Source organism: Balaenoptera acutorostrata, chromosome 17 (genome assembly GCF_949987535.1).
Source record: "Balaenoptera acutorostrata chromosome 17, mBalAcu1.1, whole genome shotgun sequence".
NCBI classification, from domain to species: domain Eukaryota; kingdom Metazoa; phylum Chordata; class Mammalia; order Artiodactyla; family Balaenopteridae; genus Balaenoptera; species Balaenoptera acutorostrata.
In genome coordinates, this window is record NC_080080.1 from 70,069,954 (window position 1) to 70,094,213 (window position 24,260).

General features: G+C 37.1%; 2 protein-coding genes across 2 annotated transcripts in view; one reads left to right on the plus strand and one right to left on the minus strand.

Annotated features, from left to right (window-relative positions):
• The window catches only part of CSPP1 (centrosome and spindle pole associated protein 1), a 226,232-nt gene that overhangs the window by 138,378 nt on the left and 63,594 nt on the right, over positions 1–24,260 (minus strand). The gene's annotated exons all lie outside the window — the stretch shown is intronic.
• The window catches only part of PPP1R42 (protein phosphatase 1 regulatory subunit 42), a 51,317-nt gene continuing 39,948 nt past the window's right edge, over positions 12,892–24,260 (plus strand). The window contains exons 1-2 of the mRNA XM_057531767.1: positions 12,892–13,016; positions 23,399–23,453. The gene's annotated coding sequence lies outside the window, so the exon portion shown is untranslated. The remainder of the gene's footprint in view (positions 13,017–23,398; positions 23,454–24,260) is intronic.

The window sequence follows — 24,260 nt, forward strand, 5'->3', positions numbered from 1 at the left end:
TGAAACACTGTCACACCATAAATTATTTTCCTGAAAATCAAATAACTTAAATTTGAGACAGAGCCTAGCACAGGTATCTAGTCATTCAAATATTCACCAAGTGCCTTTAATGTACCAGGCCCGGTTTTACTCTCTGGAGATATTCTGAACAAGGTAGACCTGGCCACTGTCCTCACAGAACTTCCCGAGGAGGCTAAGTTAACAAGAACCTAAGTATACTGCTGTGAAGGGAGAAATAAAGTGTGCTGGGGAACTCTCAGGAGGAACACTTACCCCAGAGAGGAGTTACTCCGGTAGGCTTCCTGAAGCAAGTGACCTGACGTTAAGCTGAAATTTGAAAGATAGGAGGACTAGCCAGAAAAAGCGTTAAGAGAAGCTATTATTTTTATAAGCAAAGATTACAGCGATATGTGGAAGGCCTGAGGCAGAGAGCAAGAACCTAGAACCTTCAAGAACTGAGATTCATTTAGATCTAAGAGTGTCGAGTAGTACGTGGGGAATGACAAGAGATGACTTTATTCAGTAAGATGAGCACAGATTCTGCAGGGGCCTTTTGGACTTTATCCTAACAGCAATAGGGAGTTAAAAGAGTTTTAAACAACAGAAATGTACTAGACTGATATTTCTAAGAGCACTCTGTTAAGAAAGCTGTGGTCGAGGGCTGGATGAGATCAGATGAGATGCTTTGTGGAAATAAAGACTGAGAAGAGGGCCCAAGACATGGCAAACATCAAATTTAAAATGGTCAGAGGAAGAGGAGACCACAAGAGGTGACTTCACATGTGGCCCAGAGGTCAAGGAAAACAAAGTCTAAAAGTTTTTGATTAGATTTAGCAAAGAGGTGGTCTTTGGTAAGATGAGGAAGCCAGTTAACATTAGTATCCAAATACTTTCTCAGATAGTTGATGATATAGTAGCATTTTTGGTCTCATTTTATATCCCTTTAAATAAAAGCAGGCATCCCAATTTCAGATGGCTCAACCTCACCTCCATTTTTAGGCCCTTTTAAAAAAAAAATCATGACTGCCTCCAGTGAGCAACTAAAAGCTGTGTTTACTGCCATAGCCTTCAGTGACACCAGCTCATACCGAGCCATTCAATTAGGAACAATAACAAACTCGTTGAGGTTTCTCTGACAGACATGATTGAAGGATTGAAGTTTTGACCTGAAAGAGTGAGTCATTGAAGTTAACATGAAAACATACTAGCAGTTTTCATTCCAAGACTTGACTGTTATCCACATTTAATTTGACATTGGTGATCTAATCAATTAAGATATCTTGGTGTGATAGAAAAATGCCTATGCTAACAACAGGGAATTGCCAGAAAAAGAAAACTTGTCAGTCCTAACTTCACTGGACTCAGTATTTCGGTTATGATGCCTTGGTTGCAAGTAATGACAAAAACAAACAAACAAAAACAATTGCTTAAACAAAGAGAATTTGTCGGTTCACCTAACTTCAGAGTCCAAACTCTTATTTGGCTTAGGCATAGTTGGATTAGGCTTCCAGTAATGGTTCTCACAGCTCTGCCCTCCACATGTTGACCTAAACCTCAAGCGGGATTCCTCCACATTGGCTGCACACCACACCATCCAGTTACGGGGAAAGAGCTGCTTATGGTTCTCAAAGGAAGGTTCTGACTTCACTCTGATTGGTCTAACTTGGGTCATGAGCCCACTCCTGGGATTATATATATATATATATATAGTGACTGGTTTAGACCAATTAAGGGTAACTCCTGGAGCTGGGAGTGGGGTCAGTAACACCCAAAATTCATGACTACTAGACACTAAGGCTAAAGGCATACTACAGAGCAACCAACAATGTCCCCTCTGCTTAACAGTCCAGCCCACGCAAAAACAGCCCCACAAAAGAGTATTTGCATTCTATTGTAAATGCAGTTACTTTATTAAAAGCAAGAACCTTTATAAATATTTTTAAAGTATATCTTTAAGTTTTAATGTATTGTCATGATCACTTTTGGTATAAGTGCTCCAATTCATAATACTGAGATTTTAGGAAATCAAGGGTCAATTTGCAGCCATCATCATTCAGAAACTAACTCATGAATTGGCATTGCTTTTTCCTGCAAAGTGTTATCTTACAGCCTTGAGCTATTCAGGAGCTGAAAAGGCCATTTTCTAAGTGAAGTCTGGTTTTTGTTCAGCTTCAAATTTTTTCAGAGATAATTTCTCAAGCTCTATGGTGATAATATACAGGAAATGTCAATCATCATCAAAAACTTAATCCCAATGTCCAAGTAATAAAACTGGAGCCAGAAGCACAGGCTGGAGCAGAGATGGAGAGAGAAGTCAGTGGATATGGGTTCGGGATTGGGACCAGATAAGGGTACAGCGAGATCCCAGAATCAAGGATGTTCCAACTTTTCCAGATTGTTTTAATATCTCAAGGTCCCAGTTCCAAACAATTCAACAACATTAACTTCTATATATATTGTTGAGAATTTATGCATTTAGTATCATTTTTAGGTTATACTGTCCAGTTATGTAAGTATGTCATTCACACATTTTATTTATTGATTAACAATAAGACACCACGCAAGTTGTTATTTTGAAATCAGTAGTACTGCCAAGAACAAAGAGCCAACAGGGGCAGAGAAACCATTTGTGCTCCATTGTTTCTGAATTTGGAAAATCAGCTCTGAGACCAAACATCACGTGCTCCATTTGAGGGATCAAGTCTGAAAATTGTTGTCACAAATTAGTATGACTACCTGGTATTCAGGATTTTGAAAAATCACTGCATTGCATAATAGAATAATAAACTGCCCTATAGTGCAGCCACTTGAAAATAAACACAGAAGAGCAGGAACATAAGTAACTTTACAATGAATCAGAGGAACTGTTTGGGAGTTGGAATGCTACATACTGCAGAGGTTCAGAGTTTCCAAAAACTGTTCTGTGAGTGATGAGGTACAGATGCATAAGTCATGCATGCAGAGAAGAGTTCTTTTATATTGCTAAGTCTGCATTGTATCCACATGTAGCTGACTGAAATGAACTGAACACAGACTGTTGAGTTTCCAAGGTTTCTTTCTAAATTTCTGGATTGTTTTAACTATAAACTCCAAAGATACATACATGGGTGAGCAATGTGTTTTTTTGTTTTTTGAAGATATAAAAATATACTACACGGAATGATGGCTCTTGGTTTTGCTCATCCATATGATATAAAATAACTAAAAGTTGATTATGTTCAAATTACGATGGGGTAATTATTTCATTCACTGTTTAATAATTGATGTGTCTATGTCACTGCATTTGAAAATTAAAAATCTAATTTTGTGTTCTCTCATTCTGGTCAATTTTCAATACAAGTTTTAGCAGCAAATAAATTTACCTTCGTAGGGCCAAGTGCTAGTTTAAGGACTGCAAGTAATTTGTTCTGAGGTAATCAGTCTGTAAGTTTCTAAAAATTTCTAAACCTTTTATCCAAATATTACTGGAAGAAATACCATTTATCTTTATAAGTAAAAAGTTGTGATCTACTTATTTTAGAAAATTAGTTACACGAAACTCAGGTCAACTGTAACCAGATTGGCATATTTAAACTTTTGATCTCAGAAATCAGAATATTACAAAAATAAAATAAGGAACTCTGTCATTTCAGGTCAAATTTGGGAGGAAACAGCTAAAATCATAGCTTGATAACTAACACCAATGATTAATTGCTTTTTCAACATGTGGATTATCTTGGTGCCAAAAATTATGGAACAATTGCCTAACAAATTGTAGAGTCCCTGATGTCAGTACTCATATTTTCTTTGGATTATACTAAGCAATTATGCTAAACTTTCTAATGACTGAGTAAAATGGTATTGTGCCTTGGGGCACATTTTGATGAACTACAGTTGTACTTTTCATAACCTAAGAGGCATATGCATAAAGAAATATATTGTCAAGAACAGAGCTTTGTGACCTTTATGTTAAGTTATAGAGGGTTATAAATATCTATCATATAACTATTAACTTGCTTACCATTACAAAGCATAACAAACTACTTACCTTCCTGAAAATTTAGTTTCTATAAGCTCATCTGCAAATAAATATTTTATTTAAATGATTCATTTTTTTCCCTAGAATTTTCGACTTTATACTCCATGCTCAATTTATTATTTGAATAAACTTCAATTTACTCTTTGCATTATTGATGACACTAAATAAGTCCTTTAAAACGTGTATGTATTTAGCTTTAATCTTTTACTTCAACTCATATGTAATCCTTCTATCATTCCTTGCATGTGTTTCTAGTATACTTGAGGCTATTAAGATTCTGGGCTTAAATAAAGTAACAAAAAGACTAAATAAAAAACTAATTTATGATCTTATGTATGAGGGCATACCGTGTTGAATAATTACAGTCATCTGAAAAGTTCTATACCTTCAGAGAAGTTAACTTGATATGCCACTGATGTGAGAATTATACACAAATACCACTTTCTAGGGGAGATTATTTTTAAACTTTCTAACTGGTCTTAATATTCAAGGTAAAACACTACATTACTTAAAACTAAGGAACTGTGGCCTGTTGTAATGGTAATTTATTTAGGCAGACATCAACATAATGGACTTCTAGTTATCCCAAGATCTAAAAATAGTTTATTAACAAGTGCTTTACCCTACTGTGGAAAACAGTATGGAGATTTCTCAAAAAGCTAAAAACAGAACTACCAGGACTTCCCCAGTGGTCCAGTGGTAAAGAGTCCGCCTCCCAATACAGGGGACACGGGTTCGATCCCTGGTCGGGGAGCTAGGATCCCACATGCTGCGGGGCAACTAAGCCCGCAGACCACAACTTATGAGCTTGCACGCCTCAACAAGAGAGCCCGCATGCTGCAAACTACAGGGCCCACATGCCCTGGAGCCCTCACGCCACAACTACAGAGAGAAAACCCACATGCCACAACAAAGAGCCCGCATGCCTCAACAAACACCTCGCGTGCCACAACTAAGACCCAACACAGCCAAAAAAAATAATAAAAATAAATATTTTTTTAAAAAGATATAACTGAAATGTATTTTTTTTTTAAAAAAAAACAGGGCTTCCCTGGTGGCACATTGGTTAAGAATCTGCCTGCCAATGCAGGGGACATGGGTTTGAGCTCTGGTCCGGGAAGACCCCACATGCCGCGGAGCAACTAAGCCCGTGCGCCACAACTACTGAGCCTGCGCTCTAGAGCCTGCGAGCCACAACTACTGAGCCCACGAGCCACAACTACTGAAGCCCACGCACCTAGAGCCCGTGCTCCGCAACAAGAGAAGCCACCGCAATGAGAAGCCCGCGCACAGCAACGAAGACCCAACGCAGCCAAAAATAAATAAATAAATTTTTAAAAAATAAAAAATAAACAGAACTACTATGTAACCCAGCAATTCCACTCCTGTGTATATATCTGAAAAAAACAAAAACACTAACTGCACCCCAATGTTCATAGTGGCATTATTTACAATTGCCAATATGTAATTGGCAATACAATATGGAAGTGACCTACATATCAATCAACAGGTGAATGGATAAAGAAGATGTGGTGTGTGTATGTGTACATTTAGATATATACATACATACACACACAATGAAATTAAAACCAATGAAATTAAAACAATTAAAACCAATGAAATTTTGCCATTTGCAACAACATGGATGGACTTGGAGGGTGTTATGCTAAGAGAAATAAGTCAGATAGAGAAAGACAAATACTGTGTGATATCACTTGTATGTGGAATCTAAAAAATACAACAGACTAGTGAATAAAACAAAAAGCAGACTCACAGATATAGAGAACAAACTAGTGGTTACCAGTGGGGAGAGGGAAGGGGGAAGGGGTAATGAAGGATAGGGGATTAAGAGGTACAAACTATTATGTATAAAATAAGCTACATGATATATTATACAACACAGGGAATATAGCTAATATTTTATAATAACTGTAAATGGAATATAACCTTTAAAAATTGTTATATTGTATACCTGTAACTTATATAATACTGTACATCAACTGTAACTCAATTTAAAAAGTGTTTTACCTATTTCAGTAAAGAGCAAAACTGAAACAAAAGCTCTATTAAATTTGAGATTTGGGAGCACAAGTAGAAATTATATTTTCTAATATAATATTTTCTGGTGGCTCCCACTACCAGATTTCTAAGAACATCTTTGATAATACTATATTCATCACATTAATATCACACTAGAAGAACATTACATTAATAAAAGAAGAGAACATTACATTTCAACCAAGACTTTGAATTTCAACTTATAATAATAAGTGGCCACTGTTCTTTCCTTCAAACTCTAAATATAATATAGTTTTTCTCACTAACAAAAGAAAAATTTGCCTTCTGCCTTATGCCCTAAATGCTGCTATAAACCAAAATCCAAATTTATCACTGTGGCCTAAAGGCTGATCTATTTCCTGCTTTCCTCTCATTCTGTTCTCCCCGTCCACACTGCTCCAGCCACAGTGTCCTGGGGCCCTTATGCTCATCCAGCGCTTTCCCAGCTCCGAGCCCTCACACTGGCTGCTTCCCAGGCCTGGAACACTTCCTCACAGGCTCTCAAAGGCCTGGCTCTTTAAGCTGCTCATTCTTCAAGTCTCAGCTCAAATTCTGCTTCCAGAGAGGCCTAGCCTGTCTCTCTCATCTAAAGAAAACATCTCTCTCCTTCCCTCCTTCTTCCTCACTTCTATACCCCAGTTATACAGTCATTTTATCCTATTTATTTCCTTCACAGAATGTACCACAACCTGAAATCACTTGACCATTGAATTGTTTACTTTTTCACTATCTGTCTCCTCTTCCTGGATGGTAAGTGCCACAGGGATGGGGACTTGATCAGAATACCTTCGGCATCATCAGCACCTTGAACAATGGCACATGGTAAGCAGTTGGTAAATATCTGTTCAATGAAGAAATAAATGCAATGGACATTTCAATTTGCTTTTAAGAAACATTAACAATATGTGTTTTTAGGATAACAAAATTAAATCTTTATGCCTTTTTATGGGAAGCTGACTTGTTTCACCCTAAGATTACGATAAAATGAAAATCTTTTCCCAAACTTCTTAACAGATTTAAAACAAGAGTGAAAAAAGTTTTTTTTTTAATTTTTCAATCAAGGATCACAACCGCAGAAATATGCAAATGGCTATACACAGTAGTAAAAAAACCACCAGCCATTTTCAAAAACAAGCATGAAAGAATGGAACTCTTTTCAAACAAGCTAACCAAAAAAGCAGACAGGAGCCAAGAAAATAAAGCAGTTAAATACAAATATACAAGATGTTTTCACTGATTTTAACAAATTGTTTTGAAAAACACAAGACTGTAGTGTATTACATAGCTGAGTTTCACTCTTAGCTTCAATCCATCACCAACTAATTAAACTTTTGCTGAACTTATTATTGGCCTGATAAACTTAAGCAGTGTCTTGGATCTCTATTAGAAGACAGAGGTTCCCCACCCTTGTTTCAAAAGACAATTTTTTTTTAAATCCCTAAAACATAAGTAATGATCTGTTCCTGAAACCTAATCTAAACTTTTTCCAAAATTATAAGTCCCTTTCTTGCAAATGCTTCCGGAAAGACTCAAACTAAAGTGTTAGGCTCTACTGACAATAGATTTTTCAGGAATCTTCATTCCTGAATAAAACATAATAAAACATTACTTCAATTAGAATATCTGTGGCAATGTTTACAAAAATACTTTTCAGAAAACAATTTTAGTCTAAAATATATTTAGGCATGAATGTTACTTTCAGGTAATTAAACTGATTTTCAGCCTAGATCCTTTAATTTACAGTCACATCTAATAGAACTTTAAAAATACAACTTGAGAAAATTTTGTGTACTAAAATAGAACTTTTAAAAAATTAATAGAACTTGTCCAATTCCTTTCATGTCCATTCTTAGGTACTGATGGGAACATGGAGAGAACGTTGGATTTGACAGTCGCTTCTGAGATTAAGTGGACTTGATGTGACCCAACGTGGGGGCACTAGTATACGAGAGAGTACTCAGGCTCTACTCTGAGTAGCAGGGTGGACTGTGGGCAAGACAGGAACTAGAGGAGGCAGATCACATTTGTGCAGGATAGAAACGAGTTCAGTTCTTGACAGGTGCAGGGTTTTTTGTCTCTAGGACATTCATACTCAGGTGGAATGAATGTCCAGCAGCTGGTTGCATGCATAGGTCTGGAACTCATGAGAAATACCTTGGATTGTTTTATACAGAACCTATATAATCATCATTTACATTTATAGAATACGTTATGTAATAAATGACAAATTGTTTAAGTAATCATTTAATTACTAAGTTAAGTTTTAAAGAAATTATTTATTATTGGTGCCCATATTGTGTACATCAAGCCATTAAAAATCCATGAAGCTCTCAATTTAACGATCATGACCAGGTTACAGAAATCAAGAGTAATCAAGCCTTGGATGGAAACTGCCTCATTCATGAACAAAAAGGCTTCCTTTGTAGACTCTACAACTTACAGCTTCTATAAATGGATACTTATTTTAAAATCTTTTGTTCCAGCTAAGCTACAACCTCCTATCATCATTTTCATTTCTCTCCTCTGAGCTTCCCCTCAGAAGGTCCTATGAAAATGGGAATCATGTCCCAAATTTCTAAGTAAAATTTCCCTCCTTAAAAAAATTTTCCGGGTTTCCCTGGTGGCGCAGTGGTTGAGAATCTGCCTGCCAATGCAGGGGACACGGGTTCGAGCCCTGGTCTGGGAAGATCCCACATGCCACGGAGCAACTGGGCCCGTGTGCTACAATTGCTGAGCCTGCGCATCTGGAGCCTGTGCTCCGCAACAAGAGAGGCCGCGATAGTGAGAGGCCCACGCACCGCGATGAGGAGTGGTCCCCACTTGCCGCAACTAGAGAAAGCCCTCGCACAGAAACGAAGACTCAACACAGCCATAAATAAATAAATAAATTAAAAAAAAATTTTTTTCCATTGTCCCCTGTATTAGTTAGTTATTATTGCATTAAAAATTACCCCAAAACTTAGTGGCTTCAAATAACACACATTTATTATTTCACAGATTTTATGGGTCAGGAATTTGAGTTCTCTGCTTTAGGGTCCCTCATGAGGCACGTAATAAAGGTGTGGAATAGGTCTCATCTGAAAGCTCAACTGGGGAAGGACTGACTTCCAAGCTTAAACAATAGTTGTTGACATTTAGTTTCTCATTGGACTGAGAGTCTCAGTTCCTTACTAGCTGTTGGCTAGAGACCATCCTCAGTTCCTTGCCACATGGAGCTCTACTAAGTGACAGCTTGCTCTATCAAAGAGTGCACGCCAAAAAATGCAATAGAGAGAGTTTGCTAGCAAGACAGAATCTTTTGTAATCAAACCGCAGAAATGGTATCTCATCAACTTTGCCTTATTCTATTGCTTAGAACAAGTCACTATGTCTATTCCACACTGAAGGGGAGGGGTTCACACAAGGGCATGCATCCCAGGAGGTGAAATCATTGACACCATGTTGGAAGTCTGCCTACCATACTTACTAATATTTACCAGTCTACAAGGTCAAAATAAAAAGAGGAGCTAACTCCAATAAATGATCATATTTCTGTATGGAGTTATGTGATGATATACACATCTGGGCCCTTTAATTTGTTGGTTTTTCAATGAAAGAAATCATTAAAGTGTTTTCTGTGTAGTATGTACTCTAGAAGGTCAGGAAACATACTAATTGACAAAGATACATAGAACAATATTCTAAATAAAAAATGTGTTTCTGTCTAAAGTTACTTGGAAACTCTATTGGAGGCTTCAGAAAAAGTGCTCTTTAGCATATTCTTCCAAGAGTGTCTTTTAAAATTATTCTCAAGACCTCACATTTTTTTTAACAAATACAAATTTCTCAACATCTGTCAAAGTGTAAATCTTAGAGTATTATATGCTGAACTTACAGATGTGGCACTGAAGACAAGTATTTCTTGCAGTCTGCCAGATTTCTGCCATATTAGAAAATACACAGATGACTGTTTAACACTGTGTGTCACTAGACAGGAATTATATTTCACATCTTAATGAGAAAATACTGTCTCAAACTTGTTGCATTAAAAAATTAATTAGCGATTCAACCGTTTTAAAGTATTTTAAAAACTAGCTGTCACAAAGAGATTTTCAATTCTACAAAGAGCAGAATCCGAAATGAACTTTTAGAATACAATGTTATCATTCTTAAAAACCTGATTACTAAAAAAGAAGGAAAAATAAAGTCATAATCCCACCACCAAAAAATAGCCACTATTAAATATTTTGGGATATAGATACAGGTACAGATCTACAGCTCTACATCTAAACCTATACATGTATAGACATAGACATATATCCTTTCAGACATTTAAATATGTATATAATTTTACCACAAATGAGATCATACTCCTCTTTACAATGACATATGAAACTGTTATAAAACAAAGATTAACAGAGCAACTGGTTTTCAATGAGGCATTGCTAAACATGTTTCCGGTAAAGTAATGCTAGCAGCAAGTTAAATGAGGGCTACACAGAGCAACAGGATGGCCCTGCATATAGTGCTGGATCTATTGTTCCCAAATGAATGACCTTTAAAATAGATAAGAAGGGCACCTGATTTGTGCTGTTGTGTTTTAGCCATATTGTTCTGATCATTCTTTTACTTTGTCATATCCTTCTGTAGCTGTTTATTCTGTTAGGTACTCTCCTCCTTAAATTCTTTCCCTAGTATCTGAATCTAATTTATTGGTTTCTAAATCACTGAATTATTATTTGTTCTTCTCAGAACAAATCTCACCTCTGATAAATCTCTCTCTGATATCTTTGTTTTTGTTTTGTTTTTTTTTTTTTAAAGCTTTTTTTTTTTTAATTTTTATTTATTTATATTTTATTTTTGGCTGTGTTGGGTCTTCGTTTCTGTGAGAGGGCTTTCTCTAGTTGCGGCAAGCGGGGGCCACTCTTCATCGCGGTGCGCGGGCCTCTCACTGTCGTGGCCTCTCTTGTTGCGGAGCACAAGCTCCAGACGCGCAGGCTCAGTAATTGTGGCTCACGGGCCTAGTTGCTCTGCGGCATGTGGGATCTTCCCAGACCAGGGCGCGAACCCGTGTCCCCCGCATTGACAGGCAGATTCTCAACCGCTGCGCCACCAGGGAAGCCCTCTCTCTGATATCTTAACTAGCTTTGCTTCCCTCTTCCATCCAAACTAGTTGGCATAGTTATTAACTTACTATTTCTCTTTTCCCCACTTTCTTCCTCACCACCATTTATGACCCCATGGTTTCAATGATTAGTTCTATTCTGGAAACTATTAAACCTATCTCACCTCAAGTTTAACATGTGTAAATGAAAATTCATCCACTTCCCCCCAAATTACTAGCCTCCCTCTCCAATTTCTTCAGTATTGTTCCTTTATTCTACTTAACACCCAGGAATTATCTTCAACTTCTCCCTCCCTTTATCCTATCCAATCTCTCTTTATTAAATCATGCTTCAAGATGCCTCCTAAATTTGTTCATTCCTTGTCTTCATTTCTTTCATTTGTTCATTTCTTTGCCTTCACCCTAATACAGGCCAACATTGCTTCACAACTAGACATCAGCAACAGTGTCCTGAATGAGGTTCGGATATCTGTCCCCATGCCCCTGTCCCTCTTTCTAGGCTACTCTTACTGCAACAATCAGTGAGATATAAGGAAGGGGGACCTGTGCTTGAAATTAGGGGCTCAAGGGTAAATTCTCTCTCTGCTACCTCAGGTGTCACCTTCAGCATATTTCTTTTCTCTTTCTAGGCCTGAGAATTTCCTTATCTGGAAAATGGCACGTTGGACTGTCCACGTGGGCTCTAAGCCTCCTTGTAATTCTAAAAATCTCCTACTCTGACACTTCTTTGTTCAAGGAACCACAATGATTTTCCAGAGTGCCCCCACCCTAAAGATCAGAGCTATTACGGTTTTCCGGTTTGTACTGTCCCTTAATTCAGATTGCTCACTTTACCATACCCCTAATGAGCCCCAGCCTTTCCACTTGTTCTACTATTGTTCTCCTTCATTTGTAAATTATTTATTTTCTAAATGTTTGGGAGTGACTGCTAATGTACACAGCACTTTGCCAGGTCCTGGGAATAGCAAGGTAAAAGACATAATCCTTACCCTCAAAGAATTTACCATCTTATTGGAGATACGGGTAACAAACAGACAGTAGTGTGTTAAGTGCTATGCTAAAGAAGTTACCATATCCCAGTTGTTTGGGGGGCAGAAAAAAGCATCACTTAACATGACTGAGTACCTAGGAAGGCTTCAGAAAAAATGCGCCAATTCCAAGCTGAGTCCTTGAATCTTAAAAGGGAAAACAAATATTAAGGAGGAAAGGTGTGTCCTATTGCTACCCTGAGCAGCAGGAGAGAGAGGGTAAAATTTTTTTAGAACAGGGCATACTGGGCCAAGTGCCAGATTGTAAATACTGAAGAGGGAAAGAGGCAAGCAGTGAGGCTGGTCATTATAACCGGACTGGAATGCCACCCTAAGGAGTTTTTATCAGAGGAAAGGTGAAGTATGCGCTGTACTTTGATTCAGACAATTCGTTTCCTGCCCTATTATTGGGAAAACGTGGTAACTGGCACTAAAACGTTCAAGGCTGATGGCAAGGATAATCCAGTAGGGGGAAATGGTGACCTGCCAAAAATTGTTCTGGCTACTGGTTGGTCTACGAAAACGCTAATGTGACCGATGCCTTACGGCCTCATCCCAGTAACCGACCTCTACTCGTACCCTGCCTAGTGGCTCCCATCAACCCCCGGCCACCAAGACACAGAGGGCTGGGCCCGGGCTAGGACACAGAGAAGAGCGCTTCCGGAGACCTCGCGAGATTTCCCGTGAGCCGCGGCCGACCAGGCGCGTCTGTCCGGTCGCCCAGCAACCGCACCACGGCTGCCGATGAGGCCTGGCACCCGCGAAATTTACCAAACCTGAGTTACTGACCTGGCTCATCCCGCGAACGGTGAGATGCCCTCAAGGGAGAAGTGTGGGAACCGAGGAAACCCTAGAGCCATGTTTCTCAAACTGACCTGCCAGTAAGACTTTCCTGGGGCACTTGTTAAAATGCAGATTACTAAGCCTTATCTCCTGACATCAAGAATTTCCAGAAAAAGTCTGAAAGTCTGTATTTTAAACAAAGGGCTAGAATCAGGCAAGGCTGAGAAACAGCTCTAGGGGAGGGAGACACGGGTGGAGTGGTAGCCAAGAAGCTGAGGAAGCGGGATTTGTGGGCTTGAAAAGGGGAAAGCCTCACAGCCGGCGATTTAGAGCATCTGTAAGCCACTGGGTTTGCGGCTACCTAAGGGAAATATACAAACTGAATTCAGAAACGTCCCCCGCATCTAGCCTGTAGGAGCCCCAAATGATGAAAGCCAAGGGGTCTACTAAAATGGATTTCCAAAGCACTTGTATAGCAGCTCTAAGCTGTCCCCACTGGCGATCTGGAGAGCTAGAGACATCCTAGCAAATGGAGCCCTGAGAGTACAGAGATATGTAGTAGGGAAAAATTATGGAAAAGCAGTTTCTCAAACTTTAGAAATTAATGAACCTCTTTTAAAAGAAAATCAAGGACATCTCACAAGTGTTGACATAATTATTTTTATTATATTATTCTAAAGTGTGTCCAAATCCAAACTAGTTTAAATTCCTGAAGCTTATAATGTCTCTGAAACAAACTATAGTACCAATAAAGTTTACTATTCTATTAACGACATGAATGGTGGTGTTTTGATGAAACCAAATCCTCTCTTGTGGATTTGATTGCTATAATGCACATTCTTTTGAGTTAACAGTCTCTATCATTGTGTGTTATGGGTTCAATTCTTTCCCTTTCCATATTCAAACCCCTGGAAAGTTTGCCTATAGCTTGTTGATGAGGTCCATTGGCCTTCCCCTGGTTTAATAAATACTTCACTTATATATTACATTAGCCTCTTTCCTTTTCTAGTTGTCTGAGAGAAATTTACTTCTATACAAACACCAATTTGTGCACTGGAACCTAGAGACAAAGTCCATTTATAGCATTGTCATTCATGAGGATTCAGATGATCCAAAATTTCTGTTTTAGCCCAGGTTAGAAAACAGAGCCTGAAGGAAAAACTTATGTGATAACACTTTTTGGGAGGCTGTAATCTCAGGGAAGGAAGAGAGAGGGAAAAAAGGAATGAGACAGAGATGGAAGGAGAGCAAATATAAGAGAATGTGTAACGCAGAAGTCTACAGCATGTTTTCAGAGGGACCTTTTGAAATGGCTGTGTCTCTTAAAAGTCTATGGGGGAAAGAAGGGAGAATAAATCATTCATGGTTCCTGTCTCCCATTAGTAAAAGCTACTCCCAAAGGGCATTGCTTCCTTCATAGTATAGGCTTGCTTCTGCATGGCCACCTGTACAGCAGTCTCCTGCCTCAGCTGTAAGGGAGAAACCCTGGGATGTATAACCTTTTTACGATGCGCATTTTTACCACAGTTATCATGTAAAAAATATATTTGAAATTTCTAGAAAAGCATCTAAAATTTTAAAATATGGGCCAAAGAAATCATATTTTTAAAATACTTTACATAATTTAAAAATATTGCATTTTGACACATTAGCTACAGAGAATGTAATTCCTAAAAGAATGACATTTGCAATATAAACAAAAATATATGATCCCTAAAAATGACTCTAAACAAAACCCTTATGCATGGCCTTAATTAGGAGAAAATTATAAAACTACTGAAAGTCATTAAAGAAGCACTCCTAAAAAGGAGAGACATACCATAGTGATGGAAATGATAACTCAGTATTAGAGAGATGTTAGTGCTTCACAAATTATTTATAAATTCAATGCAATTCCTAACAAAATTCTGACAGGATTTTTCATGGAACATGACAAGTTGATTTTAAAATGTATACGAAAGAGTCAGGGAGGAGAGGATTCTGGGAATATGGCAGAATAGGGAGCATCTGTCTCCCCACCTAAACAACAGCTGCACTGGCAGAACCTGTCTGCTGTAACTATTTTAGAATGCTGGAGTCTGCTGAACGCTTACAACTTCCAGGGGAAGGCTTAGACAATAGACTGCATAAGCTGTGGTTCATGTTGGTCAGTTTCAGATCATACCTCTGCAATAGCTGCCCATCCCCCACACCCAACCCTGTGGCAGGAAGCTGTGCAGGGGTTTCTGGAGCATCTTGCACACAGCTTACAGGAGCCAAGTGGGCAAAAAGCACTATCCACCAAATATTGAGGCTCTGCCCACTAATCACTGATTGCTGCTTCTGATCACAGAGATGCAGACAAAGAGGTTGTACCTCTCCCCACTGTTGCAAGCCCCACTCCCTCTGGCTGAAGTGACTTCCAGAAGGATTTAAAGGGCTACTGCCCATTAGTTCCCCCCTCTTCCTTTATTTTTCTCTTTTTCCCCTTTTGGGAACCAGACATTAAACACTAGGGCATTCAAAAGCAGCTCCACATAAAGGGAAAAATAGAAAGTGACCTATACATGCCAAAAGAAAGGTTCAGACTTCGAAAAGACCTGAGAAGACCTTAAGGTTATACCTCAGGCTGATCCCCAGCACAGAGATAGCCTGTAACAATAAAAAACAAAAACAAAAACAAAAACCAAAAACAGCAAACTCTGGGGAAGGAGAAGAATCTGATTTTCAGAGCTACCACATTATTAGATTAAAATGTCCAGTCTTCCACAACAACAACAACAACAAAAACCAAGGCATACAAAGAAATGGGAAAGTATAGTCTATTCAAAAATACATAATCAGGGACTTCCTTGGTGGTCCAGTGGGTAAGACTCCATGTTCCCAACGTGGGGGGCCCGGGTTCAGTCTCTGGTGGGGGAACTAGATCCCGCATGCATGCTGCAATTAAGCATTTGTATGTTGCAACTAAAGGATCCCACATGCCACAACAAAGATCCCGCATGCCACAACTAAGACCCAGCGCAGCCTAAATATTTTTTTTAAAGTTTATTAAAAAAAAAAACTACATAATCATAAATTGTCCCTGAAAAAGACCCAGTGGCAGATATACTAGACAAAGACTTTAAAACAACTGTCTTAAAGATGCTCAAAAATCTAAAGCAGTAGAGAAAGTCAAGAAAATAATGTATGCACAAAATGGAAATATCAATAAACAGATATAAATATTAAAGAGAAATTCTGGAGCTGAAAAGTACTGAAGAAAAATGAACAGAGCCTAAGGAACCTGTGAGACAGCATCAAGCAGACCAACATATGCACTGTGGGAGTTCCAGAAAGGAGGGAGGGGGGAGGGGAGGAGGAGAGAGAGAGAGAGAGAGAGAATAGAGCAGAGAGAATATTTGAAGAAATAATGGCTGAAAACTTCCCTAACTTGATGAAAAACATAACTCTAAACATGCAAGAAGCTCAATGAACTCCAAGTAAAATGTACTCAAAGAGACCCACACTGAGACACATTACAATCAAACTTTCAAAAGACAAAGAATCTTGAAAGCAGCAAGAAATAACTCATCACATACAAGGAATCCTTAATAAGATTATCAGCACATTATTCATCACAAACTTTCAGGTCAGAAGACAGTGAGCCAATATATTCAAAGTGCTAAAGAAAAAAACCTGCCAACAAAGAATCCAATATCGACAAAACTGTCCTCCAAAAGTGAGGCAAAAATAAAGACATTGCCAGAGAAACAAAAGCTGAGGGAGTTCGTTACACTAGACCTGCCCTGCAATAATGCTCAAGGGAGTTCAGCAAGGTAAAATGAAAGAACACTAGATAGTAATTTGAAGCCACATGAAAAAATAAAGATCTCAATAAATGTAAAAACAAGGGGAATTACAAAAGCTAGTATTTTTGTAAAAATGGTTAGTAATTCCACTTTTTGTTTTTCTACGTGATTTAAGAGACTAATACATTTAAAAAACAATGAGTCTAAAATCTAGTATTATTGTAACTTCAGTTTGTAACTCCACATTTTATTACATAATTTAAGTGACTAATGCATTTAAAAGAATTGTTAGTTTATGTTTTTGGGTACACAATGTATAAAGATGTAATTTTGTGAGATCAACAACCAAAAAGGTGGGGACAGAGCTATAAAGACATAAAGTTTTATGTATTATTTAGGTTAAACTGGCATAAATCAAATTAGAGTGATATAACTTTAGGATGGTAAAAGTAACCACATGTAAATGTAACCCCATGGTAACCACACAGAAAATTGCTCTGGAATATACACAAAAGGAAATGAGAAAAGAATTTAGTTCCACTGCAAAAAATCAACTCAACAAAAATAAGACAGGAAGACAGAAAACGAGGAGCAAAAACAGTATAAGGCATATAGAAAATAAGTAACAAGATGAGAGAGAGAAACATTTACGCACCTAATGAAAAACAATCAAAACACAATATATGAAGCAAAAACTGACAACTGAAGAAAGAAATTATTACAGTTTTACAGTAATAATTGTAGACTTCAATATTCTACTCTCAATAATGGATAAAACAACCAAACAAAAGTAAGGAAACAGAGGTCTTAAACAACATAATAAAGAAACTAGGTCTAACAGATATATACAGGACACTCTACCCAACAACAACAGCAAGCATATTCTTCTGAAATGCACATGAGACATTTTCCAGGATAAACCATACCTTAGGCCACAAATTAAATTTCAATAGATTTTAAAAGATAGATATCATACAAAGTATCTTCTCCAACCACAATGGGATAAAGTTAAAGACCAGTAACAAAAGGAAAATTGGAAAATTAACAATAAGCAATGCACTTATGGATCAAAAAAGAAATCACAAGAGAAATTAGAAAATTCTGAGAGATGAATGAAAATGACAACACAACATACCAAAACTTATGGGACACAGGAAAAGCAATGCTAAGAGGGAAATTTATAGCTATAAATGCTGACAGAGAAAACAAGAAAGATCTCAAATCAACAAGCTAACTTTACAACTTAAGGAACTAGAAAAATAACTAAGCCAAGGCTAGCAGAAAGAAGAAAATAATAAAGATTAGAGCATAGATAAATGAAATACAGAATATAATAGAGAGAAAACCAATGAAACCAAAACCTGGTTCTTTGAAAAGATCAACAAAATTGACAAAGTTTTAGCCAGATGGACTAAGAAAAAAAGAAGACGCAAATAACTAAAATGAGAAATGAAAGCGGGGATGTTACTACCAATTCTACAGAAATGAAAAGGATTATGAGAGTACTATGAACAATTGTATGCCAAAAATTGGATAACCTAGATGAAATGGAAAAATTCCTAGAAACACAAAGCCTACAAACACTAAATCATGAAGAAATAAAAAACCTGGGGCTTCCCTGGTGCAGCAGTGGTTGGGAGTCCGCCTGCCAGTGCAGGGGACACAGGTTCGAGCCCTGGTCTGGGAAGATCCCACATGCTGCAGAGCAGCTAAGCCCGTGTGCCATGGCTGCTGAGCCTGTGCTCTAGAGCCCGCAAGCCACGACTACTGAGCCCGTGTGCCACAACTACTGAGGCCCACGCGCCTGGAGTCCATGTTCCGCAACAAGAGAAGCCACCACAATGAGAGGCTCGTGCACCGCAATGAAGAGTGGCCCCTGCTCACTGCAACTACAGAAAGCCCGCACAGAGCAATGAAAACCCAACGTAGCCAAAAATATAAATAAATAAATAAATTTATTTAAAAAAAGAAATAAAAACTCTGAATAGACTTATAACTAGGAAGGAAATTGAATCAGTAATCAAAAACCTCCCACCAAAGAAAAGCCTTGGCTCTGATGGCTTCACTGGTGAATTCTATGAAACATTTTAAGAAAAACATCAATCCTTCTCCAACTTTTCCAAACTTTGATGAGAAACGAACACATTCATATTCATTCTGTGAGACCAGCATTACTGTGATACCAAAGTCAGACAAAGACACTACAACAAAAGAAAACTATAGACCAATATCCCTTATGAACACTGATGCTAAAATCCTCAACAAAACACTACCAAACCAAATTCAGCAGCATATTAAAAAGATTATAGGGCTTCCCTGGTGGCGCAGTGGTTGAGAATCTGCCTGCTAATGCAGGGGACACGGGTTCGAGCCCTGGTCTGGGAAGATCCCACATGCCGCAGAGCAACTGGGCCCGTGAGCCACAACTACTGAGCCTGCGCGTCTGGAGCCTGTGCCCCGCAACGGGAGGGGCCGCGATAGTGAAAGACCTGCGCACAGCGATGAAGAGTGGCCCCCACTTGCCGCAACTAGAGAAAGCCCTCGCACGAAACGAAGACCCAACACAGCCATAAATAAATAAATAAAGTAGCTATTAAAAAAAAAAAAAGATTATACACCATGAATAAGTGAGATTTATTCCTAGAATACAAGGATGGTCAACATGTAAAAACTGATGAACATAACATACTACATTAACAGAATGAAAGGAAAAAAACACATAATGCAGAAAAAACATTTAACAAAATTCAACAACCTGAATTTTCACAATAAAAACACTCAACTACCTAGTAATAGAAGGAAACTACCTCAACATAATAAAAGCCATATATGAAAAACCCAAAGTGAACATCAGACTTAATGGTGAAAGACTGAAAGCATTTCCTCTAAGGCAAGAATGCTCACTTTCACCACTTCTATTCAACATCACACTGGAAGTTCTAGCCAGAAATATTTGGCAGGAAAAAGAAATAAAAGGCATCCGAAATGGAAAGGAAGAAGTAAAATTATCTCTGTTTGCAGATGATATGATCTTATATGTAGAAACTCTAAAGATTACATACACACACACAAAAATGTTAGAACCAATAAGTGAATCCAGCAAAGTATCAGGATACAAAGTCAACAAATATCAGTTGCGTGTCTATATACAAACAATGAACAACCTGAAAAGGAAACTTTTAAAAAATTCCATTTACAGTAGCACCAAAAAGAATGAAACACCTAGGAACTAACCAAAGAGGTGAAAGATTTATTCACTGAAAACTACAAAACACTGTTGAAAAAATTTAAAGAAGACATAAATGAAAACATATCCCCTCTTCAGGGACTGGAAGACTTAATATTGTTTAACATGTCAATAATACCCAAAGTGATCTACAGATTCAATGCAAGCCTTATCTAAATCCCAATGATGGGTTTGGTTTTTTTGTTTTGTTTTTTTGCAGAAATAGAAAAATGTATCCTTAAATTCATAAGGAATCTCAAGAGATCCAAATATCCAAAACAATTCTGAAAAAGAAGAACAAAGCTAGACGACTTGTACTTCCTGATTACTACAAAGCTATAATAATCAAAACAGCACGGTACTGGCATAAAGACAGAGATATAAACCAATGGAATAAAACAGAAAGCGTAGAAGTAAACCTCACATATACAGTCAAATGATTTTCGACATGGGTGTCAAGACCATTCAATGGGGAAAGGACAGTCTTTTCAACAAATGAGGCTGGGAAAGCTGGATATCCACAGGCGAAGAATGAACTTGGACCCTTATTTAACACCATGTACAAAGATTAACTCAAAATGGATCAAAGGCCCTAATGTAAGGCCTAAAACTGTAAAACTCTTACAAGAAAACACAGAGCAAAAGCTTCACAATACTGGATTTGGCAATGATTTCTTAGAAATGACATCATTGACACAGGCAGCAAAATTAAAAACAGGCAAATTATAGTTCACAAAAATTTTTTAAATTTGTGCTATCAACAGAGTAAAAAGACAATACAGAGAATGAGAAAAAATATTTGCAAGTCATACATCTGATAAGGGATTGATATCTAGAATATATAGAGAACTCTTAAACCTCAAGTGGGCAAAGAACTTGAAAATATTTGCAAATCATACACCTGATAGGGGTCTACAACTCAACAAGAAAACAACCTGATTAAAAAATGGGCAAAGGACTTGAATACACATTTCTCCAAAGAAGATATACAAATGGCCAATAAGCACATGAAAAGATGCTCAACATCACTAATCATTAGGGAAATGCATATCAAAACCACAATGAGATACCACATCATGCCCATTAGGATGGCTACTATCAAAAATACATATTTAGTGAGGATGTGGAGTTATTGGAACTCTTGTGCACTGTTGGTTGGAATGTAAAATGGTAAAGCCGCTGTGGAAAACAATATAGCAGTTACTCAAAAAATGAGCAGTAGAATTACCATAAGATCCAGCAATTCTGCTTCTTTATATATACCAAAAAGAATTGAAAACACAGTCTCGAAGAGCTATTTGTACACCATGTTCACAGCAGCATTATTCACAATAGCTAAAACATGGAAGCAACCCAAATGTCCATAGATGGGTGAATGGTAAGCAAAATCTGGTAAATACATACAATGGAATATTATTCAATCATTAAAAGGAAGGAAATTCTGACTTATACTACAATAAGGATGAACCTTGAGCACATTATGCTAAGTGAAATAAACTTAGTCACAAAAATAAAATATTATTCTACTTATATGAGGTTCTTAGAGTCATCAAAATCATAGAGACAAAATAGAATGGTGGTTACCTGGGCCAGGGGGGAGGGGGGAGAATGGAGAATTATTATTTAACAGGGATAGAATTTCAGTTTTGCAAGGTGAAAAGAGTACTGGAGATAGATTGTGGCAATGGTTGTATAATATTATAAATGTATTTAGTAAAACTGAACTGTACACTTATAAAATGGTTAAGATGGTGAATTTTATATTTTACCACAATAAAAAAATTGGAAAATAAAAAAGAGTTAAGGGGCTTCCCTGGTGGCGCAGTGGTTGAGAGTCTGCCTGCTAATGCAGGGCACACGGGTTCGAGCCCTGGTCTGGGAAGATCCCACATGCCGCGGAGCAACTAGGCCCGTGAGCCACAACTACTGAGCCTGCGCGTCTGGAGCCTGTGCTCCGCAAGAAGTAGAGGCCGCGATAGTGAGAGGCCCGCGTACCGCAATGAAGAGTGGCCCCCACTTGCCACAGCTAGAGAAAGCCCTCGCACAGAAACGAAGACCCAACACAGCCATAAATAAATAAATAAATAAATAAATAAATAAATAAATAAATAAATGAAAAAAAAAAAAAAGAGTTAAGAACCAAGACTAACCAAGGTGGAGCGATATTATTAAGCTGTACTAATTTAGACAGGGTTGACCTGGGGATAGATACATAAATGAATAGATGAGAAATGAACCATGTATATATGCTGGGATAATTGGTTCTCCATAAGAAAAAAATAAAATTAAGTCTCTATCTCACTTCTTATACATTAATCAATTCTAGATTAAGACCAAAATGTGCAAAGCAAAACTTTAATATATTTAGAAGAAAATATAGGTCTTTCTCCTAAAATTAGGATAGGGAAGGAGTTACTTAATAAGCTACAAAAAGCATAAAACATGAGCAAAAAATTTCTTGATACATTTTACTATATTAAAAAATACAGCTTCCATTTTTTATAAGATGCCATTAAAAACAAACTGAAAAATCAAGGAGAAAAGACAAGCTACAGCCTGGAAATAGATATTTGCTACTATATAATCAATAAAATATTAGTATCTGATAGAAATACACATGTATCTAAAAATTATTTATAGAAACAGAACCCAAAAGGAAAAATAGGCAAAATATAAGAAACTACAATTAACAGAAAAGGAATTCCACATGGTCAATAACAGGAAAAGACTCTCATCTAATGGCAAATCCAAATCCATTTTTGTTTCATTTTTATAAATAAAAATCTCTAAGAAAAGAAAAACAATGAGATATATCACACCCACCAGATTGGCAAAAAGTTAAAAACTGCAAATATCAAGGTTGACAGTGGTGTAAACCACATTGTAGAGCAATAGAAACTCTCTTAACTGCCAGTGGTAAAATTCTTTGGAGAAAAATTTGGCAATATACAGTAAGGTTGAAAATGTCAGGAACAGTCATCCTTAGTTTTAAACCTTGAAGAAGCTCTTGCACATGTGCTAAAGATGTTGTATATACAAGAGCCATAAAAGCAACACTGCAAAAGCAAAAAATTAAAACACCAAAAAATCTATCATCAGAAGAAATACATTTCCTACAATAGGATTTTATACAACAGTGCATATTTCCTAGAGCTAATACACATCAACTCCGATGATTCTCACAACCAAAATATTTTTAAAAAATAAAGTTGGAATCAAAATAATACCATTTATGACTGTAAAAATGTAAAAAACAGTACCATATATTGTTTAGATACACACATAGCTGTAGCAAAAGTATAAAGACATGAATAGGGATGTCTAAATTTAGAATAAACCCTAAATTTGAGAATGGAGAGAGAGAAAGATACAGAGGGGTTCAAACGTATTTGTAATGTTTTATATTTTCAGCTGACCTATGGATTCATGGGTGTGGTGTTATTCTTTATCATGAAATATTTTTAAGGTAAGATTAAGAAAAGTTACTTATACTTAACTAGAAACTTTGTTCAGAATATTATTTTGTCATGTTTGAAATTTCATCTGTAAACAATAAGCTTAAATTTTTGTTATAAAAATAATGAATTTATGGAAATTTCAAAAATCTATGAAGATTTCATAATTTTATTCTGTAGATTATATCTTGCATTCTGAAGAGCCTAAGGATACATTCTGTATCTTAAAATACTTTATTGTGGGCATTTTATATAATATAGCCTGGGTAATTATATGCCAATGTGTGAGAACACAAATTTATCTTTCACTGAATTCATTTTTTCCTCCTAAGCATTTATTTCACGTCCAGAATACCACACAAATTGAGGTGTTTGGTTGGTGAAATTCCAGATACATTGGAGTAAAAATGCTTAATTTTAAACCGTATTTTTGGTTACATATTGAATAAGAGAATATAAAACACAATTGGGGAAACTGGGATATTTATCACTTAAATAGCTATATTTCTGGATGATTGAAAACAATAGGTTATCTCAAACTTATGGACCAGATATGGATATCTTACATAAAGCAATATTTTATTAATAGCATGTTTTCCTTATTCAACAGCCTTAATATATTCCAGGTGAAACAATGAACAATTATCTGTGAACAAAACAATTGTAGCATAATGACAGCAAACATTTATTGACCTATGTACCAGGTACTCTGTACATGATTATCTCATGTAATCCTCACAATATCCCTTGCAAGTAGGTACCATTATCCTACTTTTATAAGAACCTGAGGTAACATGCCCAAGATTGCCTAACCAGTG